This window comes from Cyphomyrmex costatus, unplaced genomic scaffold (assembly GCF_001594065.2).
Source record: "Cyphomyrmex costatus isolate MS0001 unplaced genomic scaffold, Ccosl1.0 scaffold229, whole genome shotgun sequence".
Taxonomy (NCBI): domain Eukaryota; kingdom Metazoa; phylum Arthropoda; class Insecta; order Hymenoptera; family Formicidae; genus Cyphomyrmex; species Cyphomyrmex costatus.
The window spans coordinates 922,010-944,539 of record NW_017276357.1 but is presented as its reverse complement, the minus strand read 5'-3'; the positions used below and the strand labels follow the sequence as shown (position 1 = coordinate 944,539).

The window sequence follows — 22,530 nt, the reverse complement described above, 5'->3', positions numbered from 1 at the left end:
TATCAATTAAGTTGTACAATTCTCTGGATAAATCTTTTTTCCATTACGTATAATATTCGCACATTTTACTCCTGTTTTGTAATGTCGATAAGAATAGTGAATGAAGACACTGCGCCTTGAAGAGCAGTATAGAGAGAATTGCTGTAGTAGCGCTAATGTCACCCCAGCGTTGAGATAAGAAGCTCAGACAACCCTCCCACTCCCTTCTGCTTTTCTTCCACCCCACGCTGAGGCATGTGGTGTGAGTTATGAGGCCGATTTTTATTATTCGCGTTCCTCCACCACCGCCTTCTTCTCCGTCTTACAGCCACCCAGCTCGCTTTTTCCTATCTGCGAGTGCTCATAGGCGCCGGCTGCGCAACCGGCGGAAACTTTCTCGGCGACAAGGAAGGGGTGGGGCCGGGCATCACAGCAAAGTTGCGTTATAAGAAAAACGCGCGAAAAATCGAAAGAAAAGCAATATCTTTTTGCAGCTGGCAAACCATATTGTGATAAATTATTTCTTCACTGGCAAAAGTGTTAGTCGGAGTTCATTTTACAAATAAATATGCTTTACATGAAAATAGTATAATTTTCAAAAGCACTAACATTTGTGCAAAAAAAGTCTAATTTTTCGTACAAATGTAATTAAAAAATTTTTTTGTAAAAGGTACTACCTACCACTATAAATACTGAATCGTTCTGATCGTGTATTTAAAGTGTATTAAAATGGTAATTGTTGGAACTTTTTGTGGTTCCAAATTACATATCTATTGTATGCATGGATCTCACTTTTGGGTGTAATACGAAGGAAATAATACTAGTTTTAATAGCATTTTTTATAGTTTTATGACTTTTTATCAAAATATAAAAAAGTTTCGCGCATATTTTTATATTAAAAAGACAAAATAATTGCATCCGGAGCTTTGTTTGAAAAATAATTGTAGATTATTTATCTCTGGCTAGTGCTAACGATAAATGTCGCTGGAATTGTGATAAATTATCATCATTAAATTATCGAACATTTATGACAGCAAATCATACTAAATAAATAGTCTTGATAAACACAGATCGAAAGCTTAATCATTTCTGAGATATAAACAATTTTGTATACATTTTTATTCATTGGATTTGTGTATTATCTATCATATATGTAAATGCTTTATAATTATCTCGTAATACATTATATATATATATATATATATATATATATATATAATATACGTGCATATAATATCTTAATAAAATTTCTTCACATAAAAACATTGTTTAAATTATTAAAGACGTATATTTTTCGTGTAATCTTTAAAGAAATATATTGTAACTTTTGTATTTATTGAAAATAACATAACCTTAATAATCGCATTTTTATTTTTATTTATACTTTATTTTTATGATCCGTTTATGCATATAAAATATTCAATATAAATTTAGCAATAGCAGTTTACCAATAAATCATCAGATTACATCTATACGATTATACACATGTAAAATATAAACTTTTATAGCAGTGTTGCCTGCAGTTTCATGTTCAGTTTTTTTTTTTTTTTTCGAATTTTCGTTTTGTTTTTCATCTAGATTCGTTTATCACTCACTGTCATTAGCAAGAATATAATTTTATGATACTGATCACAAAGAGTATGATTAATTGCTTCGTAAGAATTATAATTCTCGTCGATATTAATTTACATACTTATGAAAATTAAATTTGAATTTATTAAAAACATTAATATACTATAATTACCATAAAAAAACTTACAATTAGTAGACGAGATTAGTTTTACAGAATTGATAATTTTTTGGAGACGTATTTAAAGAGAGAAAAGAATACATCTTAAACATTAATATCTATGACATTCATTTTAATAATATTTGTATTGTTTCTTTTAATTATAATTATATTATTTAATATGTACCTATATACGCGTAATATAAAGTATGACTATTCAAATATTATAAAAAGTTTCTAGTATTTGTCAAATATTATATTTTATACCTAAAAATATATCCAACATTTATTTGAAAAACTTTCAAGAACTCATTAAATTTATCAATTTTCCTGAAATTAAATCGGATTTCTATGTAACGAATCGTGAAATCGTAACACACTAAGCGATGTATTGAATTTTCTGTTATATCTGTCGCTAGTAGAAAAGAGTTGCAAAGAGTATCGATGATCTTCTACGGAGGGACAGACAGAGTGAGTCCGTTCGTTTTCGTAGCCCGACAGACCACATTCTTCCAGGTGACTTTAGGCATTGTTCCTTCTGGATCTCCCTTTAGTCCCCCTCCCCTTTCTTCGGTCCCCTTTAGATCCCACATCTTCCTATTGCTTGGCGTCCTCCTAACCGAGGACCGCTTATAACAAGCTGGACGTTGGAGTTTTTTGCTACGACGCCTTTTTTTTCTTCTTCGCCTTTTTCTATCCGGTACCTCCGATACAGACAAAAAACGTCACCCGCCGATTTATAGCCCCATCGATGACCGACTGTTGTCCACGTCCACTTATGACTACGTACTTGCTCGACCTTGGCGAGACCAATGGTCACAAAACAAACCCTTCCAAAATTCAAATTTAAACAAAATTTTTGTAATTTTACTTAAACTTTGAAATTATTTACATTAATCAATAAGATTACTTTTAGGAATAAATATAATCTCAATAGAAAGAAATAATACAAATGCATGCATACAGTCTTCCAGAATCGGAAGATAAAAATATTTGGTTATATAGAATTTTTTTACGTTGGTTTGCTACCTAGCTTTCACATATGTTTACAAGCGAAAAAAAATTAGAACTGAATTGATGGTTTTACAGTTTAAGTTATGATGTGCTTCCGCCTTAAATCTTACATTGAGAAGAGACCATTAACCGGAGGACGCCCTTTTTGGGACTTCTTTTCTTTCTAATTTTAGGATGTATTGGCCCTTAAATAACGAAAACTTTTCTGTGCTAAATGTACCCATATCATATGCATATAATAAATTCAGAATTTCTGTTTTTTTTTTTTACTGTACCTGACGCTTAACAAGCATCTTCAAAGTAGATCTATTTTATTGTATTCAAAAAAGATTCAAAAAAGATTCAAAATTAAATTACAAATATTTTTATCAAAATCTTTTTATATTCAACATCAATTTGCATGATAAAATTTTTGTCATTGTAGCAATAATAAGAGAAGAATACGACGGATTATTTATATTTTTCATATGTTTTTGAAACTTTTTATTCAAATATCTTCTACGTCGCACATATGTGACACGATTCAAAAATATTTTCCATGAAAAAAATGTTCTCCATAAGAAAACATATTTCTTTTTGTATATCAAGTTTAATTCAATTGTTTGGCATAATATTGTAGTATAATTTTCTTATAATGTGCGGAAGCATGTTTGATACAAGTTTCTGTAATAGTCGCTCAAGCGTGCACACGTTACTTACAATTAGTCGCAAAAGTTCGTGTTCCGCCTAATAATGGATTTGCTCACGAAGAACAAATTAGCGGAACGATATATCTTCCTGGCGCCCTTTGCAAACGCGTGTGTTATTCTTACACGTAAACGATTGTCCGATATTTAATCTGCGTGCATACACGCCATGAGGGATGTGTAGCTACTCGTGATTTCCACATAAACGAGAAAAAAAATACATGCATCGTGTACTTTAATTACGCTCGAGTGTATCATTTACACACGCATTCAACAAAATTCTTATCTAACAAATATGGCAGAGTTTGTTAACTTTGTAACTTTAAATTGAATCGGAATTTTCTATCTCGCTCATTTTCTCTCTCTCTCTCTCTCTCTCTCTCTGTCTCTCGTTTGCTCTTTACATACATTGAAATAAATTGTTTGATTTAAAATGAATTACTTTTATGAAATATAATTTCAAGATATGTACTGAACATATTATTTAATATTTTATAACAAATTATCTAAATCTCTATTAAAATTACATCAACATTAATTAATTTCTAAAAGAATTAAATTGGTATAATATTTAATAAGAATCCTCTGGTAATAATTTTTTCTTCTTTTCCAATTTCTTTTACGCACTTTAATTTTAATTAAATCAGTTTGATATATCTATGTACAGATTATGTAATATATTGATGGATATTATTTTAATAGAGCTAATTTTAATTATATATTTCAGTTTTATTATTCTTCGATTGAAATATTTTTATTTTCCACCAAAAAGCTGAGGTCTAAATTTTTCTTTGTCAGTTTAAAAAAAATCTATCGAATTAATAATTTGACGTAAATAAGTGTTAATGTGTCAGCGATCGTGGGTAATCGGATCAATGACACGGAGGAGAAAATTACAACGTGCGCAAGAGAGCGGAAGTGAGACAAACGACATACGGTAGAAAGAAGCGTGAGCAACGTACACGCGCCCGCGGATTAAAGAGTTATTTGATTCTCGGAGGCGGCCATAATTCTCCCGGGCTATTCCCGTTCCGCGCGCGCTCGCTCGCTCGCTCGCCCACCAGAATATTTTAACATCAGGGGTGGGTGGCAGCCCGGCTGATTCTGTGCCTGGATGAGTTTAGGTTGGGACACGGGACACATGTACCAACGCACACATGCACGTAGAATAGAATGTAGGAGGGTTGGTGGGTGAGAGTTGCGGGTCCGCAACTCCACGCAGCTGACAGCTGTTTCCTCGGTGGGCCGACCAGGCCGGTGGGGAGGATTCAGCCTAGTCGCGCCCCTTCTATAATGGCTCCCTTTTCTTCCTTCCCCTACCTACAGCAGCATGGCTGGCGCAACCCGTCTCTTTCTCTCCCTCTAGATCCAGTTACGTCACATCCACTCTGTCGTCGCTCCTTCTCTATACCGTTGATGACGTCAACCTTGTGACGTAGGAAGCGTGGCGTCATCACCGATAGAGCAGTCGTCGATAAAATGTCGACCGCTAGAGGCGCCCTGATCGTGACACGAAACCATTACTCCACCGTGTGTGATTTGCATGTTTGTACGGAACATACGAGATGAATTAGTAGGCTTGATGTATCAATGAGAATTCTGTGCCAGACGATAGCTAAAATAGACGCGCAGATAAGATACTACGAAATAATCTTAGTAAGTTGCACAACTCTATTTGCTGGAGGAAACTCTTGGCACATGCAACGATTATGAATACTCGAAGAAACTATTTTGTTTCTTTATTTTAATCCGCCTTTAGTTAATAAAAAGAATTGAATTGTATTTTGTTCGTTGATATTTTATAAAAAGTATTCAATAATAATATTAATAAAATACGTAAAACTACTTTTTTAAGAAAATTAGATTTTTCTACAAAATTTACCATATTATAGACAGTAAAGGTTGACCTAATAGCTTTGCCCATCATCAAGGTCGACCATATGTATGTCGATGCCCTTCGGACTCGATTGAGCATGAGAGCGGAAAGAGAAAGGATCGGGAAACGGGATAGAATGACGATCCAGATAACACATTGAATACTTTCACCACGTGAACGGTGGCAGCATCGTCAACGATAGGCGGCAATCGTAAAACAAGTGTTTTACGAGGCTCGACCGCAGAAGGGGAAACACCGCTATAGCACCGAACGCTGAGTGGGGCTCTCACGGTTTACGAGCGCATAACAGACGCGTTTATGGCCGCGATCACATAGCACGCGCATACCTACGGCTATATAACCGGGTCCCATAACCCAGTACGGAGTAAACAAATCGTAAAGCTCGTTTTCGGATTTACTGACCTGCCGCAATATACGGAAAGCGATACAGAGAGTTAGCCAGCCAGCCAGCCGGCAGGCAGTGATAACCACAGCCACTTCCCCTCTTCGGTTCTCTGCCTGAGTAAGAGGGGAACTGTCATGCTGATGGCATGCGATCGAGATATCGCAACAAGCATGCGCGCAAAAGGGTTACGAGCCCCGTAATTGTGACAAATGAAGTAGATAATAGTTCGTGATAAACTGTAGGATATTGACTGAAGAGGCGGTTTTGGTTTATGCGCTGGCTCGTGCCTGTCGTTTCTTATCAGGGCGCTCTGAATAATTTTGTACACCATATAATTTACGTATAATATATATCGTATACTTATTATCTCTCACGTGATACATTTACTAACAAAGCAGCTTTTACATGAGATATTTAGGAAATGAAACTTGAGAGAATATATGATACTGTATAAATTAAATTATTTCTATCAAATTTATGCAATAGATACGTTCTTCTGATCAATCGGCCATGATGTGCGCGCGCACACATACAGGAGTGTTATATATGCCTCTACATACATTGCTGAAGACATTTTTGGATCGAACATATCTCATTCAGATATTTATTTAATCTATTAATTAAAAAATTATGATTTTTTTAAAACACTTTTGTAAACATTTAATAACCAGAAATAAATTTTTTTTTTTTCTAATTGTATGTTTAACTTTTTACATGTATCACTTACATGTTATCAGTCAATCAAACGTAACTTATTTAGTTAAGAAATGGTACAGAGAGGAAGCATTTCACTTAAAATACTAAAAAAAAATTTTTTAAATATGAATATATTTATATTTCTTTATTTATATTTATTTAACATTATAATATTATACCATGTTTCCTGTTTTGTTTATTTTCGCACAAATATCGGTGTCAGTAACGTTTTGTAAACTTTTAAGTCTAATAATTACTATTTTGAACTTCAACTTATACAATATACTTTTATTGTTCTCATATTTATTGTGTACTTATGTGAGTCTTGGAGATACATCAAGAGAACATAAAAAATTTTTAATACATTAACTAAGAATTTTATGATAAAATTAATTAAAGTATAATAATATGCTTTCTTAAAACAGATATTATTACAGATAATTCTTAGTACTTTCTTAATTAACGAAATAATTATTGATTGCTTATAACTTTTACACAAAATTTTTATTAAAATAGCAAACTTTTATTATAACTGTTGTTTAAAAAAGGGAGATGCTATGATATTTAAATAATATTTGTTGTTTTAATGCAGCTTTTATATTTTATCTCGTCTTTATTATAAAGGATCCGAATATATGAATGTTTGTAATACTATAACATTGTATTGTACTAAAAGAAATTTTAACTTCGTGGAGCGGAAACACGGCCGAAGCTTTTGCGTATCCGTACAGAGCTGCGCGGAGGTGATTTATTCGAGTTAATTCCAATTCCATTGGAGCCGCGGGGGCAGTCAGAGGGGAGGAGCAGAGAAGAGGCATCCTGTGGGGTGGAGGGTGGATATTCTTATGCAATTTGCCAGAAAGGTTCAAGAACCCGGGAGATCCCGCAATTTATCTTGCCTTATGTTACGCCGAGCCAAGGCAACGGAAGATAGATAGCGTCACTGCTTCCAACCCCGTCCTGCGCCCCGCACCGCACCACTACGGGTCAACCACCCAAACCCCGTACAGACCCCTGCGACCCTTCCCCCAGCCAATGAGGGACGACCGCGGTGGCCATCTTGGATGGAGAGTTATTGAACGAAAAAGATGAGTAAGAAACTTGTTATGGGGGTGCGTTCTCTCCGCGCCGTTGGGACTTGGACGAAAGAAGACGGAGGAGGAAGGGGCAGACGGAGCTTGGAAGCTGCAGAGGGGTAGCTACAAGGGATTGTTGGCGCTATATTGATCAATTGCTTTACCGTGCTTCGCGCTACTTTCGTGATATAAAGTACAATACCCTTGGAGGCGCGATACCCGCTGTGAAGCCAAATGCGACTAATTATATGATACTTACGTTTCCTAAAACATTTCGCGCGATGCCCGATTTTTTATTTTCACCATCGAAAAATATTATTCAGACTGTTTGACACATAAATGATACATGTATATTACTTTTAGTACACTGAGAAAAAATGCTGTTGATTCAATTGATCAAAATCATATGTCGCTGTATATTGATACAAAGGCTTTTATTATTGTTTTAATAATCAAGGTCTTTGTATACCAATAAAAATATACATGATTTAATTACTTATGTTAGTGACAGCACGTGATATAGATTTTAATTGAATCAACAGTATTTTTTTCTCAGTGTATCATTAATATTTTTTGTGTGTATAAATAATATTTAAAAATGTCAATCAACATATTTTAATCGTCGCGTATTTGAATTGTACTATATATCGCTGTTTGACAGACTAAATTTTTATGAAGTCATTTTTTTTCCATCACATCATATTGTATTATTACATCATTTGTAGTATTACAATTTTGAATATGTGAATGTGTGAAATGACATGCTTATTCATTCATAAATATTATACCAATGTATGTTTTTCTCCTTACTGACCGAGTTGTTTTCGTTTATTCAATAATTTTTATCTGTACGTGTGATCATGAAAACAATACCGTCGATGGGCGTGCAGAAGGGGCAATATATGGGTGGTCTGATGGTTGCATTTCATGAATGCTTCACGCGTTCTCAGTTTATGGGCACGTGCGCGTGAGGTGTCGCGTAACTAAGTTTCACCTTGAGGTTTCAACAAATCACCTAAGCCGATCATTTCTAGCCGGGAGGTAACTGCATTATTTCACGCATACACAGTGGCCGATCGTGAATGATTTGACAATGCGACAATTAAGTTGATGTGTTGTGACATGCATCAACAAATAACAACTGCATTGCGTAAACATATTAATATTTATAAGTTAGTATGAATTATTTAAATTTTACAAACTTTATAAAATATGTAGCACCAAATTTTCTTTTTACAGATTAATAATATTGTTAGCTAATTTATTTACATTGTTCATCTGTATTAATATTTCCAGAACATAATTCAAATTTTAGGTGAAAATATTTTAAAATATTTTTAGTCTATATATATATAAGAATTATATATCACTATACATAAAAACACTTTCTCATTTGAAAATATTAAGACAGCCTCTTTACAAATAAAATATTTTTGTAGTATATTTTTTATTGGCTTTCAAGTTTAATTCAAAATATCTTCAATTTTTTAAAAGTCACATACAAAAGTCATCATTTAATTTTCTAAAGTAATAAAAAAATTTTGTGTCTTTTTAATATAGATAGGAGAGTGTAGCAATAAATATTATATATAAATGTATTTTTTTAACTTGTTTACTAATTTTTTTAGAGTACTTCATTTACTGTATATATTAACGAATATATTAATTATTTTTTATTAACATTCTTATTATACCATTTCATTGTATTATACAATTTATGACACCGTATTTTTCTTTTTTGCCGACATATCGACTTTTCAAATCTTGATTTGTTTTATGTGAACAATGTTCCTCAGTTCGCTGTAAGATGGCGCTCCTAGCGTCGAACGCTCGCGCCATCTATGAGATTATGCTTAAAACTTCTCACGGGAAAACCACGTGCACCGTGCCCACCAGGCGGCGTAGCACGCCTGATCAAAAAGGGAGGAGGGGGGTTCCCCACTGCTTTTCTTATGTGTTAGTGTGAGAATAGTGGGGGTATGTACCTATGCCATGCCCGCAACGGCGCAGAATCCCATCGATCATTCGTGCCGTTTCCCCGTGTTTCACGCCGCCGTGTATTGCGCGGTGTAGAGAGAGGAGTCGGCCACCAATGCCCCCCTTCGACCCCGCGCGGCCTCCACTTTGTCTCTGACACGTCCACCCATCTCACCCCACCCCGCGCAAATCTCCCCCTTCCTGTACGATGTGCTGAGTCCGTGACGGTTCGGCGGGCAATGCCGGCCGACCATCACGAGGCCTTACCTTCTCTATTATATTTATGTGGTGGCTTGCGGCCTGAAAGGTTTATGTGGTGTCTCCACTCTGTCTCGTGCCGCTTCTTTTTTTTCTTTTTTACTCCCACTGCCTCCTTTGTATACATCTTCCGCCTGTAATTATTCTGCGAGTCGCGCCGATTGTATTACGTCACAAATTCGTGTCATTATCTGTAATTGTTGATTAAATGAAACCGCGCGAAAATTTCGAAAATTAGTGAACGTGACTCAAATTTGAGAAATATTCAGATATTTTGATGGTGTCTAACTGTGCGCGTTATCCTGTGAGTATTTGGGGATAGCGAAGTGTTCAGTGGATGACACCACGTGTCGGTTAAAACCAATAAATGTGCAAACAGATATCAAGTATCAGCTAATAAAAATAGTAAAAGATGTTTGACCGTGCCTCAGATACTGTTGTTATTATTGTACCGTGATTTTATCGCGTACATATTTGGATGAACATATTTCAATTCAACCGGTAAATAATTTGATAATTTTAAAAAATTTCTATTAAATTATATAATTATACAATTATTAATACCACAAAATATAACAAAATATATTAGAACTCTGTTTATCTATATTCCTTTTTTTATAAGTTCACGCTTCACATTCCAAATATACTCGTAGCTAATTGTGAATTCTTATTATTTGAATTGCGACAGTTCGGATAATAAGAAATTACATGTTTGACTTCAGTTTTCTAAACTATTATATAACTACTAAGTTTTGGTAGAGGGGACAACTATAGAGAACCTCTATTATCCGAACTATTTGATTGTCACGGTTTTCTCGTCTTGCGACATGTTCGAATAAACAGAGTTCTACTAGTGTATATGATGTCATTATATTTTATCGAAATAACCATCAAGTTCAAATAAATTTTATACACGAATCTTATAATGATATTTGTATACAAAATAATGGAATAAAATATATTTTTCATATAATTTATTTGAAAAAAATGTTTGCATTAATATTTAGTTCTAATATAAAAACTGAATCATAAGTGTTCGTATGAATATATAAGACACATAGAAAAATACAAAATTAAGCAACGTATCAAACGTATTAGTAGAACAAATATATATGTAATAACGTGTAATTTATTGTTTCAGGTAAGTGACGACGTTGCAACGCCTCGAGCTTTGTGGAGCATGACCGTGCAACTTGCTTAGTATAATGTAAGCAACTTATTTATCATAATTATTAATTTTTTATTAAATTTTGATGTTTAGCGAATGAGATAATGCGAGTAGAATTAATTATAATTTCCACGTTTTATACCATTTCCTGTTTTTTTCTAGAAAAATTATTTACATTATTTAAATATTATGCACTAAATATGATGACATGTACTCGAGGCACTTTTGTGTCTCCTGATGTTTATACGTCCCTGTATTTCCCTTCATCCTGTTACATATCCGCTATGCTCGATCGATACAGGGCAATCGAAGCAAAAAGATAGTTTCTACAAGTGTCAGATGATAATTCAGGAGATATCTTATAAACTAAGTCTAGTGCGGCTTTCTGTTGTAAACTCTTACAATTTACTTATTGGTTTCAATATTTTGTATTACCGTATAACACTTTGATGTATTATTTCTATATTAAATTATTAAATTTTTTAATTAATTTTTTTATTTATATGCAAAGACGAGAATATTTTTTTATTAGTGAATTTAGAAACGAGAAGCTTAGATATAACAATATAATAAACATTATAACAAGATTAAAATCTTTTTGCACTATAATCTTTATATAAGACTAAAATTATATATTTATATAAAAATTAAACTCATCATTTTGAAAATTAATATAAGTAGTATGGCTCAATGATTTAAATAATACGTGTAGAAGGGCTACGAGCCAGATATCAAGTACCTAATAAAATATTTCATAAATTCGAAAACATTTTATCACAAACAAGAAAACGAAAGTTACATCGAATTAAAAAATTATAAACAATAATTTTAATAACAAAAACGCAAATAAAGATTAAACAAAGAATTAAAATGTAAAACATAAAATGTGACAATTATAAACAACAGACGTCATCATTTTGAAATGAGTTTATTCACATGAGTTGGGATATTAAATAGATAAAAAGCGTATTAAAAAGCGCAGGAAAATATTAAAACATTATTATCTATCATATTTATTTGTAACTAGTCAGTTATTTCATTTGACGATCATTAAAAATACTTTTATACCAGAAGGTTCGCGGGTTATCGCCGTATACCAATTGGCATCAATAATGAAGAAAGACACGGCGATAACCCGCAAACCTTTTGGTATAATTGAAGAAAATTCCCGTGAAAGCCTCAAATGCGTAATTAAAAATACTTTTATTATAAAAATCTAAATTTTTTTATCGAAGATTGTAAGCTTAGTAATGACATGATAGTAATATAAAAGTCACACACAAATTTAATTATTTTCTATATAATAATTGCACGAACATAAATATATCATGAACATAAGTACTTATTATAAGTATTATATTATATTATCTGTAATATATCATTGTAATGATATCCGAGCAGTAGATGATCTGAGCATACAAGTATCGTGTAGTGAAGGTGTAAATGGAGGTTTAAAGGAGACTTATTAGCGCACACTGCTGGAGGATGAAAAATAAAACAGTCAGATAATAATGAACGAGAAAAGATGAAAAAATAAGAGAGTAAGAAGGAGAGACATAGTGAATGCGACCGAAGGTTAGAAAGATGCTCACAAAAGCAGTGCTGAGAAATCCTCGTCAACAACAGAATCAGGATAGGCCCACACACCCGGCGGCATGTAAAACACGCAGCAAGATTAAATGCTTCATTAATATGATTAAAGTAAAAAGCTGTATGAGTAACGAGCAACACTGAATCATCAGATAGTCTGGTCCACGAAACCGGTGCATTATTCTGCAGTTCCATAGTTGATACTTTTATATTATATTTGCTATGTAGAATTTTATATTCTACAATAAAAGAGAAAATCAGAAATATACAAAATATATTTGTTACAATTAGCATGCAAATAGTAAACTTGATTAAATAGTATATTATAGAAACTAGGTATATTAAGAACTCAATATTATATCATAATTTTCCAACTCATTTACGGGTCAGCAATATCTCGTCTGTTAATCGAATTGATTCGACATGCTTGGAAAATTTGAATTGAATGGACCAAACGCGAGGAAAGGGACAGACGTGGGCAGTTCTGGATGCAGCTGCCGGAATGTTTCATCTCTGATTTAGCATCTTCATTCTTCAAGGAATAAATTTCATGATAGAATCTTCTTTAAAAAGAAAGCATTTTTTAAAAAAGTATTATATGTATTTAATAATTTTAAAACTAATAATTTACAAATATAGTTTAGGCTTTAATAATTTTATTACGCGTTGCAACATCTACGGTAAAATAATCAATAAGTATACCTACAGGTTTTATATAATAACTAATGGTAAAATTGGAAAAAAGGTACTTCTATATGAAAAAATAAGTTGAAAACGTGGAATACAATTTTTTTATATGAGGTTTTGTGTTTTCTGAGAAATTGGTTTTAAATATTTATTGAATATGTATGGTATGTGTTCTCAATAAATATTTAAATGCCTTGATTTAATGAATCTCGTTATAAATAATTATTTTTCTGCTTATTTTTGTTATATTGATTAATTGATAATGATAATTGATCTAACTTTATAACTTTTAATATTTTAAATTTTATACTAATATATTTGCGTTTGTTTAAGAAGATAGCTTTTGTTATTACGATTTGACTCTCATTTTTGCCTTTGTATCGTTTTGTTATAATTGATAAATGCACGATGAATTATTATTTTATTGAAAATGTTGTTCATTCTATCGAAGATTACACTATTCCGAGACATAAGTTAAGTGCACACATATCCGAAAAATATTTAAAAATTTAAAGTAAATTTGTCGACAAAAAAATTTTATATGAAAAAATTTTTATTCTACATTATTCTTGATTTATTTTTTCATATTAGAATCATTTCCTTTCGGTTGTAGTACCAATTACGGAACATTTTGTATTTTCTTTTAAATATAGATCACAATTATTAAAAAACCAAAAATACGGATCGATGGATCAGGCAATTGAGAATCAAACGTGGTTCTTTATACGTGATTGTCTATATTTATTCATTAAAATCTTAAACGTTTCGACTCACTTTGGAGTCATCTTCAGCATGCATACATAAGCTCTATACATCTTTGAAAGTTTGAGACAAAGTCACCATCAAATTAACCGATCTCTGATATACAATTTAATAAAATATTAATTACGTTAAACTAAAATTAACTAATAATCAAATATTAAAAGTTATTAAAATTAAGTTATTACAATTATTAAAAGTTATTATATTTTGATACAACAAACCTTATAATTTGAAATCACTATCATTTTCTTTAATAATAGATCTAACGTTATGCTCGACATAGACAACTGTGGTAATGATCGTATTCATCGCTCGAAACGACATGTTACATGTCACTACACAGATCACTTCGTTTACACAGGATATGTCACACTGTTGATGCTTGGTGACATGCAAGGTGCCATGCTTGACACAAAGTGCAAGCAAATGCGATCGCCGATTATACACTTACAACGTTACCATATATAAACGGTGCCCGTATAAGCCACAGTAGATATGCACACACCGCGGATACACATAATGCGGTCCAAGGCACGAGGGTAATGCATCTTCCGCATGACATCGGAGCCTACACTAATCGCGCGACAATCTTCACTGCAGTGAAAAGAGGAATAAGAAGGAGGACAAGGAGAAGAAAATCGCATGTATCGCTGTACTCGGTGCGCCTTGCAAAGAAAGAAAGGAGTGAAGAGGAGAAAGATAGTGTCACAAACAAGGAAAGTGTGAAGAAGGATACAAACGAAAGGAGATAAGAGCAACAAGATTGAGAATGAAGAAGTGGATTGTGTAGCGTTTTGTGAAAAAGAAAAAGGAGGATTGAACATATAAAACTAAAAGAATACGGAAGCGTCGAATATTGAAAAAGAGAAGAATAATCACTTATTCTGGAAAATTCATAATGTTAAATTACATTCAATTTAAATTATTTTTTAATTATTTCTAAATCATTATTACTCTTCTACTTAATATCTCGTTAATTTAACTAAAATAATTAATTTAAACAATTTAATTCAAGAAAATGTTCAAATTTGACTAAAATTTAGGTTATTGTAGTATTCACTAATTGCGCACGTTAATACGGATGTTGTTTACTTTAAAAGTAACTACAGAAATGAATTGATTTACATTTTGACACACGTAGAAATTAAAAATAACAAAATGTTATTTAATATATTGATATTTGGTATCTAACAAAGTATGTATGTTATACTGAAAACTTGGTATGAAAATATGAGAAAAAATATAATGATAAAAATGACGAAAAATAAGATATGTCTGTAATAATGCAGGCTACAGGAAAATGTGCATATAAATATTGCAAAGCGAAAATAACTTTTTAATAAATAAAGCCATCTTTATATGAAAATATCCTCTTTTCTTTAATGAATTCATGTGATGATTTCATCGCTGATGTGTAAAAATGGCACAATATACGGGTCGTTATTAAATGGAACGTAGTAAATTTTTTTGTGATATTTGTGAAATAATAATTACGATAATTTCATAAAAGAATTATGCAAGCAAATATACTTATTGTTCGTAAAGAGTCATCAAATTAATTTTTTATAATTAATTAGTGAACTTATTTATCGTAAAAAGTGGGCGTTTTTGTATATTAAATTTTGTACAACTTGTTTTTTAAAACATCCATAATTTTTAGATTTAATTGAATCATTGATTTATATACAAGATTGCAGTTTCTTTGAAATTATATTAATTAACTATTACCATTCAATGAATTATTTTATGATCCAGGTGCGATAATATCTAATTTCTTTAAAGATTGTAATAAACCTTGACACCATCCGCAAATTGTAGTGTACCTTTTACCAGAAGGCAAATGCATTTTTTAAATAATTTTTTAAGAATCAAGTTGAGTTTTGAAATTCTAACTCGTATGACAGCCATATTAGCAGCGATAAGAAATTACGGAAACCGGCAGTTGCAGTGGCGCTCTCTGTCGCATGAAACACTGTGATACGCATCTATCGAACGAACCTATGGTGCTATGTCGACCGCACAGCAAGCAAACCTGTAATTTATTCCTCGACGGCTGCGCGTACCACCCAACTCCAATATAATCATTATAATTATTGTCTCCCCTTCAAATGGGGCTCGATAATAATCGTTTGTATTTGTTACATAGCTCGCATTGGCTCTACTACGTTTATAAAACTTAGGGATGACTTCTTCGAATTCTATCGAGCCATTTTTTTCATACTATACGTCAATTTCAAATTGCGCAATTTCTACACTTTAGATGTCTGTAATAATCTAACTACATATGTGATATCTATATTACACAATGATGATACATTTTTAATACATGATTTAACTTCTTTCAATATTTTTGAAATATTTTGAAAGTATAATACACAAAAAGAAAGGAGATAATAATACAAGTAAACATATACCTACATATAACAATAATATATAATTTCTAATTAACGTGAAAAATAAAATTATTTGTTTTAATTTTCTATAATAAATATATTTATCAATATATTTTTATTATATTTTGAGAAAATATAATAAATATATTACGAGAAATTATCACGAATGCCGATCAATTAATTCTCTTTATCCGTCATCGTTAATAATCTGTGTATATATACCTATGTATGTCGCGACGTTCGTATTGCATTCGTTTATCTATTGTTGCAGACGTGGTATTATAAATTGCAGCGATCCGTTTACTGTGTTAATTTGTCCGCTTTTCAATTAGCGACCGAACCAGTTTGGCGGCAGAAAATAAATTAAGTGTCGGCGATGGTCGCAGTCCGTTCGTGACTTTCTAAATTCACCACGTGTGTTGACTCCTGCTGGTTGAATTGTTGACTCTGCGCTACTGATCGTATTTTAAATTATTGATGTGAAATGAAATATTACTTTCTTTTATCTTCGCTCATTATGTCCTTTTTAATGTTAATACGTTTGTCTATAATAATGTTAATAAGTTTGTCTATAATAATATTTATTTTGCAATTAAAAGTTTGTATGTTTTATAAAATTAAAGATAAGTTTGTGCTGATACATAAAATGTCATAAAAGTAAAGATCTAAAAAAATTTCGAACATAATACTTTTCGAGTCCAATTTAGAAACTGCAATTTGAAATATTTCAAATTGCCAGGTTCTGATGGAGTTTGCCATTTTGAACGAATATATCACTAATTTTGCGAGGGGATGTGAAACTCGATGTAATATTCCGTCATTCAAAAAGCGGTGCCGTGCTGAAGGCGAAGGTAACTTCGTGCCGGCCACCTGCAGGTAACCTGGGAGCGTCACGACGCCGCCGTCGCGACGAGTTACGACTACAAATCACGCGATTTGTAATTGCTACTATCAACTACACGATTTCACGTGGCGATTTCTACTTGCACATGTGGATGAAAATCCATAAACATCGATTCTGTTCTGGCTTTGTGAGACTTAACGTCAAACCTTGATACGAATTTAAATGTAATTTGCTTTTTTTTAAATTTTTTGATAATTTCTGAATCTAAAAACTAATTGAAATTTATTTATTGATATATATATATATATTAAAATAACCAATTTTGTATATAAAATGTAACTTTACAAAATGAAACGTTAAATAATTTTATTCTTTATAGGACTACAGGTTGTATATAACTAGAAAGTTTCTTAATCTGCAGTAATTAAACATGAACTTAATTTGTATAACGTTTTGATTAAATATACGTTTCGATTTGTTTAGATTAATATGTTACTAATTTTCGTAATAATTATATAATATTTAAATTTTCGTATACATATATTGATTATTATATTTGTTGTATTTAATTATTTTTAAAACATTTATTGTTATCTTATATATTCATATTACCAGTACATTATTAAATTTTTTTTATTTTTTATAAAAATTGTTGTATGATAGATTATTAAATTTCCTAATATATTATATTATACATATTTTTAGTGAATTAATAGATAGAAAATATGCTAAAAAATATTAAATATAAAATATAAAACAAATTTTTTCACAATATTGTCTTTTTTCTGTATGAAGAAATAGAGAGATATCGCTGATAATGTATTTTCGGTCCTTACAACTATACGCATGGGCGTTTCTAGTCTACATTATCATGTAGTATATCACGTACCGTGACAGAACGCGTTACCATTGTAACACGCTTGTTCCTGCGGCGATACATTACGTTACGTCCACGTCCCAGGTATTACTTCGGCTTCCCTCCTCAACATGGCTAGTAGCTTCGTACATGTTAGTAAGCTATGTTTGATTCGTTCGTCGGCGGTCATGGTGGGCTACGTTAAAAGCTTTCCTCGCCATCAAAGTAATTGCGGATATATATAGTCTACGTTGAAAATTACGGAACTGCTAAAAACGCGCCGCAATTCGGCTATTGTAATAGACAGGAAAGTTATTTCTTCTCTCTCAAATATCAGAAAGAGAAACAGTTGTGAGTTTGTATGTAACATATTTGTGTGTTATATTTATTTTACTTGCCATGTTACTTTACCATATATGTCTTGTTCATTAATTTTATGGTATTATTGTACAATTGCACGACGCATTACGTACATTATAATTTTTTTATTGTCTGTTTTATTAGAGACACATATTAATGTCTTATTAAAAAATTTTCAGAGAACGCTATAAGTAAAATTAAATTAGATATTATACAATTTCATACATGACGATTTTTATCTGCATATGTGAAAAATCTATTCCAGACGTCAATTATATTCTTCGTGCGATTTAATCTTGTGTGATCAGAATTTAAATACAATTTTACGAATTTTATTTCTGTAATCTAAGAACTATAATCGAAATTTATTCACTGATATGTGGCAAAAGAATACCCGCATCGAATTTTAAAATGCATAATTGTATATATCATATGTATATATGTATATTTGAGAGTTTTTAAGAAAACATTTTTATAAACGATGAAAAAAGGTTTTATAAAATATTATTTGTGAAGATGAATTTTTATAAAAGAAATTAATTTAAAATTGCATTAAAAAATTATAATATTTGGATATTTCAAGATGGTATTATTTTGAATTTTGTGTAATAGCTATCGTGAAAATTAATAACCGTTAATTTTCATTGTTAGAAAATATCCCAAGACGTACCCTAGCTTTGATATATGACGATATCTGGCGATAAGTAGACGTAAATGCTTGTGGGTCTTGCGGCATCCGGCAGGTCGTATAGGTGCGCGTGATGTGTTTTCCGCGCCCGCTCCTTCCTCTTTCAGCGGCGCTGCTTGCCATCAACATCGCACTTCATAATCCTGGCAGTGTTTCTGCGCGTCTCGATCCGTTAACTTACTCAATCGGTCCGTTCCTCTTTAATATAATAGCTGTTTCGTTGCAATTTCCAAAAAGGGGTAGCTCAATACAATTGTCATTATATTGATAATTACGAGTTACATTTTTTTTATTGTCAGCTTCAAGGAGAATGGATAGCGGATGTGTCGTTATTATTGTGCGTCAAACTTCTGCTCTATAGTGATTTCGAACAATTGTGGCCTTATGCTTCCGTTTGTAAATGTCCAACTTTTATTTTCTGAAAATTAATATATCTGTTTTGCGATATCATCTGGTTCCAGTGTTATAAAGTTCTTTTTCCGAGTTTCATAAATTTTTTTACAAGAGATTTTTCTATGAGATCTGTACTACAATTTCTGGGACATATACATAATTTAAATGGCATTGATAATACACAATATCGTATGAAACATTTTTATATAATAATATTGTCGTTTACTGTGTCTAGTCTGGTGTAGAAATCGACACGTGCGAAAGATATTTATATGCGGTCGCTACATGACTTGAACTAGTTTCGCATATCACATCGGAGACATTATCGTTTGCATATATAAATAGTTTTTAATTGATAACAGTATGTTATTAGCAATCATATAACAATATGAGCTTTTTCTTGACCATTCACGTTTTACTTATCTATTTCCCTTCATCTATTAGCATTTTTTTAACACGACCAAGTTATTCTTATCACTCCATTACAATACAAAGTTAAATACGTCAAGATGTTAATTGTCGTAGAAACTATTTTAAAACTCAAAGTGTATGTTGAATATTTTGAAATAAAAACTGCTGCTTAAAAAGAGAAGAATCAAACAATTGGTAAGTTGATACAATTCTTATGTTATATTTATATGTATTATATTATCTATATACATATAATACATTTATTTATAAAATATTATTGTAATAAGAAGTCTGGTTTCATATTTGATATCTATAGGTATAAATATTGTCGAATTATATATCAGTGTTTAGATCAAGATTTAAATAATACCCTATTTTACACATACACGTAACACTATATCGTTTAAAAAAAATTTTGTCGTACAATATATCTAATTTATTTTGAGCATTTCTTTTAACAATTTTAATAATTAAGTTATTTCTTTAACAATGTTAGAAAAAAATTCATAATTTTTTGCTAAATTTTGTAAATCCATATTTATCTCTGAAATCAGATAAAAAAGTCTATAATCTCTATAAGATTATGCAATGGAAAATAATAAAATTTGTGTAACAAACTTTGGTCTGAATTAAGATATGCATATATTTCACGGTATATTTATTTTAATAGTGCTTTTAACTTTTCTTTATAGTATAATTATTATTTTTTATTATTCTTTCTCTTTCTCTCTTTCTTTTATCTTATCTTTTCTTATTTATAACATGTAAATCCGTCATTATAACAAGTAAATAATTTATATAATTGTCTAATGTTTTATCAATTTGTATTTTCCTGGTATAAATAAAAAATGAGTAAAGAGAAATAAAAATTTGGTTATTCTTTGATAGGTAGATATATAAAAAAAAGAAGGGGAGAAAGAGAGAAGAAGGAACAGGCGAGATTGGATAGAAGGCTAGGTGTAATTTACCCTTGAGGCCCCGTGGGTGGTGGTTGCTTGGTTCTTGGTTCTGCTGTACAGGATTGGTTAGACGTTTGACAGTTGACGGATGATGAGGCGGCCTTTCAGTCTCCCTTCCGTTCCCCTTTTACGCCCCCAACGTGCTGATTTAGTCCCAGGTTCGGTTTGGTGCGTCCATTATCTGCCGCGAGGCAAAGTAGAATCGGGCATAACGGGATTATTAGCTGAAATAGGCACATACGTCATATACTTTTGGATTTTTTTTTTCTATATTCGATCCATTCTTTATTCGATTCTGCTTCCTGTAGGTCGACTAAAATTGTTCAATGGTGTTTTAGTTGTTGTAGTCCTGTCCTTCTCATCCATTATTATAGGATTTAGAATTTCGGACAAAGAGAACATAAAAGTGCTTAAGCTATATATGTTAAATATTATATATGTATAAGTATACTATAAGTATACACAAAGAATTTAAATTACGTATTTATTTTTCAATGTGACAAATATAAAAATTAGTATTAAAATCAAGCGAATTTCGTATCGTACAAATAAAAAGGTTTTTAGAATTTACAAAAGATATATCTATCATAACAAAATGTTTAATTAGTTAATTAAATTTGAAAAGCTTGACAAATAAATTGTATGAGTCGGATTTATCTAATTATAGTCAAGCGTGAATATTATATGCTTTCTAACTCTCGATAGATTTTTTTACCACTCTGTACATAAATCTTTTATCTTTTATCTTATGTCAAATGAAGAAATTGATACTACTTTATCTGGTTAATGCGTCATTTCTTAATTTATACGAGCCGCTATTAAAAAAAAATGTCATTTCTAGTAGTATATCTGCATGTATCTCTGTTTGTTAGAAGACAGATAGCGAGATAAAATCATAATAATTTCCATTTTAGCGCGATTCTTTATATGAGACATGGAATGAGCATCCAAGAGTAGACGTAGCTCTTGTCGCAGCGTAACGCTTCGATACATAGCTCAAGATAAGCTATCCTCTCGCCAAAGAGATGTGGATCTAGGAACGATGCGCGAAATAGCTAAGTGTAGTTTCTGTATTTCTTCGTGCTGGATGTTAAACCACAGCACGAGCGCCGTGCCAGTGTCATGTTTATCTATTCTGCGATCTACTGCGCAACGTGATTGCGCGAACTACTGCGTGGTGCTCGACTGTTCCAGGGATCTCGACTGTGTGGAACCAGAAAACCGGTCGTGTTCTACGCAATTTCCTCCTTCGTTCGTACAAAATTTATAATTTTCTTTAGCCGCTGACATTTAACGCAGTTAATTATCATGTATTATATAAAGAAAATGACTCTTAAAATTAATATGTAGATTAAAAAATTAAATTTCAAATTTTGCAATTTAGTAACACGATGTATGCACATTATCGTAAATAATATATAAAATTACTAAGGTAATATCATTAAATAATAATAATATTAGCGAAAAGTAAATTAACCTGCGTTATCTCGATTAGTGTACCTAGTTTGCGTGAGTGGATGACCTAACGCATTTTAACCAACTAATTAAGACGATTGCACGGGTTTATCATCGCGCCCGTGAGTAATAGACCGGCTGCTCGTTTCGGGAGGAAGTTCACTATGCGTGAGAAAACAGACATACATCCTTCTCGTAGCGTGATTAAATCTTACTTTTCCACGACTGGGACGGATAATATACTCCGTAAAATGGTTACATAGGCTA

General features: G+C 31.9%; 1 protein-coding gene across 1 annotated transcript in view; it reads left to right on the top strand.

Moving 5' to 3' along the window:
• Positions 1-10,849: 10,849 nt before the first annotated feature.
• LOC108773936 (homeotic protein antennapedia) overlaps positions 10,850-22,530 on the top strand; it is a 62,864-nt gene continuing 51,183 nt past the window's right edge. The window contains exon 1 of the mRNA XM_018539918.1: positions 10,850-10,904. The gene's annotated coding sequence lies outside the window, so the exon portion shown is untranslated. The remainder of the gene's footprint in view (positions 10,905-22,530) is intronic.